Raw genomic sequence first — 4542 nt, forward strand, 5'->3', positions numbered from 1 at the left:
GGGGAGAGAGCAATTGGGCTTCAACTTAATGAAGGAACTAGAAGTTGTGTACGAAAATGATCTCTCTATTTGTCTACTTTTTCGTGCATACTTCGTGTCACTGTGATATTAGTAAGAAGCAATTATTTATGGAAATTTTACCTTCTATAACAAAGTTTTATACCTTATGTATTATAAATAAATATTCTTTTAAAATGTTATTTCTATAGTTACCTTTTAGATTTTATTGCAAAACATGTATTTATGGTCACTTCCTACTTTTTAGCCATTAAATATGCTAGGTAATATTTTTCTCTCTCATACTTTTTGTTCTTTCTATCACAAGACCACCGTATAGTATAAAACTTCATAAACCAAGATCTCTCCACAACCTCTCTCTCACAACGCCAGTCTCTTCTCCATGAATACAACCACGATTCTCAACTTTCTACATTTACATTTTGATCTGTATTCTGAAGCATGGTATAAGCCCTAGGATCAGCAAAATTCTATGGTAGCAGCCTCCCTAGGCCATGGTTTTACAAGCACAACGAAGAGCAAGTGGATCCGCAGTCTTCCATTATTGATCCATTAATGTCATGGGAGGCGGAATACCAGTGGTCCATGGGTGGTGTGAGCTTCACGCGCCACCATCTTCAGGGCCGCATTGAAGGCAACATCGAGAAGCTACGCGCCAAGCTTGAAATGGCAGAGAAGAAGTCTGGCAAAGAAACCCCTGCTAAGGGTTCGACTCCGTTTCTTGTCAGTCTATCGCCTTCTCCTGCTCCATATGTATTGAAACTTATGGATGATGATTCAGGGGTTAAGGGAAAAGATACTTTATTTTTATTGTATTCAATATTTCTTGTTGTATTACATGTATTTCATTGTATTCACTATCTTTAGGTTTTTCTACCTTTTCAATATATTCATTGTATTTAATTGTATTCAAGTTAATTATATAATTTCAAAGCTTCACATTGTTTCACTGTTTTGTCTGGCAGTATATATTCAGTAATATGTATTCAATGTATAATAGAATGTATTCATATATTTTTTTAATTAATATAATTTATGTATTCAGATGTATATACGTATTCAAATGTATCTGCAGTATGTATTTATATGTTTTGCACTATAGATGACCTGCTATACTGCATGTATTCAACGTATTGTATGTATTTAATTGTGTTCAATGTGATTATATAATTTTAATATATAAGTATTTTTGTAAAGATACCACTAAAAAATATTTTAGTAAAGATACCACTAAAAAAAGAAAGGATGGATTGAATCTCTGAAGAGCTCTATTTTTGGGGTGTTTTTTGGCTGAAAATATTTTCTATAGCTGGAAATACAAATTTTGCGTGTTATAATTGAGTTTGTTGAGTTATATTAGGAGTCCATCGCATTAATTGATTCACTTACCGTTTTTAAACAGACGAAAACCTTTTTTTCACAGATTTTTGTTATTGTATTCACGAATACAGCTCGCGAATACATATGAATACAGTCTATGTTTAGCTGGACTTCCTTGTCTTGCGCCGAATTCTGCTACTCTATTCATGAATACAGTAGCTTGAATACATCGAATACACTCTATAACAAGTGAAAACATATCTATAGGAAGTAATTAAAGTAAATGGTAGCTATAGCAAGTTAATAGCCATTAAAGAATACTCATTTCTGAAAATTTCTCATTATCTATTACGGTATCCGTTAACCAGGGCGCCCCGACGAATTTTGTGGACTATAGCCAAACATTATGAGGGGCCTTAACTTCTTCTTTTTTTCAAAATTTTTAATTTTTATTTATTTATTTGAAGTACATTTTCTAACTTTTCTTGGATACAAAGTTATTAATAATTTTCTTATAATCAATAACTCCTAATAAGTATTTCTCAATTGACAATATAACTAATCCACTTAAACTTACTCGAGACATTGTTGTTCTTAGGTAAGATTTTATCTATTTTAATTTTGAAAACTTCTTTCAGCTGAAGCAACGTTAACAGAAGTTATTAATATTATTTCATAAACAATATAGGCATTTGGAAGAGAATCAAATCTTTTTATATTAAGCTGCTATCTTCTAATTGTACTATTTTTCTTAATACCTTTAATTATAAAAATAAATCTAAACGATCAATATCGAATTGATTATTATGCTTTAAGGAACATTTAAGATTAAAGCAATATTTTTAAATTTTTATCATCTAGTGATCTTAGTTTTCATATTCTTCGAATTGCTCAAATCTATTTTGAAGTGAAAAAAGAGCCTTGTCTACTATGTATAAAAGTAATCAATGGGTAACTTAGTAGACATCTCTATATTTTCCCCAAAAATCTTTAGAATTTCCACTGATTAGCTTTTAATTCGCTCCATCAAATGAAATGTGAATAACTCGTCTACTAAAGGACTCTTCGAAATATTTTGAGATTTTATTATTGTTGGGATTAAAAGATTGGTGAATGAGAAATCGAAGGAAGAAAGTGGAGGGAAAAGGGCTCCCTTTTGCTTCGGAAAGAACAAGTGTCCCTCATTGATGGTAGAAAGAAAAGTGAATGTGCTTATATCGAGAAATTAAGTACTTCTCTTGGTGTAAAATGGGTTGGAAAGAAAGTAAGCCTTGCGACGACGTGGTCATCGCTCGCTCGGCTTGGATTTGGATTCAAATATTGATTGATTAATATTTTTGGACAAAATTTCTTTCAATTATTTAATTAACTAATGAAAATTCAACCTGAAATAATCCAGAACCTGTGACACGACTCGATTTGTTTCTTTCCCGGATTATTTTAAATCCTTTTTTGCCGTAATATTTCAAATAGAATATTCCCACATGTTCCACACTGCCAGAAAGGCTATGTCACGACCCAAGTTCTCCCTCCGTGAACTGTTGTGACGGCACCTAGTCCTTATGACTAAGTAAGCCTAACAATTTGCGGAAAAATGAATTAAAGATACAAAACTAGCCGACTAACAGGTACATATAATAAAAGAGTTTAAAATGCCGCTCAGCATATATAATAACACTCTCGAACTGGAATATAGCGCTCCCAAAATCCGAAATCTCATGAATCACAAGCTAAAGAAAACATAGTGTTCTAACTCCAGAAGTCTAAACGAAGAACAAACAAGAAGTCTATACTGAAGGGGGAATAGAGAGGGACTTCTAGGTCTGTGGACGCGGCAGATATACCTCGAAGTCTCGGGATCGCTTCGCCTCACGGATAGTATGGCTGAGCAGAAGAACCTGGATCTGCGCATGAAAAACATGTGCAGGAAAGGGCATGAGTACACTACGGCGATACCCAGTAAGTGCCAAACCTAACCTCGGTCGAGTAGTGACGAGATCAGGTCAGGGCCCTACTAGTTATATATATATATATAACAAGGTAAAACAGTATGAAATGTGACAGTATAATTAAAATACTAACGGTCAATAATGATAAAGTCACAGAAAGGAATAACTCAGTACACAGAGATAACAACAGGGATCTCCCAGGATAACGTCCCATAGTCCCAAACGTAAATGTGCAGAGGATCTCCCAGGATACCGTCCTATAGTCCAAATCGTAAATGTGCAGGGGGATCTCCCGGAATACCGATCCGTAGTCCCAAAGTAAATATCTAGTACATGGGGATGTCTCGAAATACCGTCCCGTAGTTCCAAAATATAAATGTGCAGGGGGATCTCCCGGAATACCGTTCCGTAGTCCCAAAGTAAATACACAACCAAATCAATATACACAACAGTCTCAAGAAGGAAGTCTACAGTTCTATTCAAGTTCGTATCAAGGAAACAGGTAACTTCTACCCTAAACATGCTACACAGAATTCAAGTAAGCAGTTAAAGCAGATAAGTCACGTAAGCATGCTTTCCTAAGCTAAACATGAGGCTTCATACACTAGTATTGCTCAAATAAAGGAAAACATAGATATTTACTTAATGAAAACGAGGTTTTTCAGCAATTAGCACATGTACGCACTCGTCACCTCACGTACACGGCATTCATATAACAACAGTACCAAAATCCTAAGGGGAGTTTTCCCACACAAGGTTAGGCAAGTCACTTACCTCGAAGCAGATCAAAATCAATCCGATATCACCCTTTTGCCACGAGTATCCAATTCCGAGTGACCCAAATCTAACCAAATCAATTACATAAGGTAAATATAGCTACAAGCAACTAATTTAGCTAATGAAATTAAAGCTAAGACGAGAAAATAGGAAACGCCAAAAAATCCTCCCCGGGCCCACATCTCAAAATCGGGTAAAAGTTACCAATTTAGAACACCCATTCACTCACGAGATCACTCGTCCAAAAACTACTCAATTCCGACAACTAAAACCCGATCAAAACGCAAAAACTCGATTGGGAAACTTTTCCCCCAAATTTCCATTTTCCACTCAAATTCCTGGATTAGATGAGTAAAACAACAATAGATTGATGAAATATAAACAAAATAGGGTTAGGAATCGTTACCCACTGATTTCCTCTTCAAAAACCTCACAAAATCGCCTTCTCCCGAGCTCAAAATCGAATTTGATGTTTTGA

Source organism: Nicotiana attenuata, unplaced genomic scaffold (genome assembly GCF_001879085.1).
Source record: "Nicotiana attenuata strain UT unplaced genomic scaffold, NIATTr2, whole genome shotgun sequence".
Lineage (NCBI taxonomy): Eukaryota > Viridiplantae > Streptophyta > Magnoliopsida > Solanales > Solanaceae > Nicotiana > Nicotiana attenuata.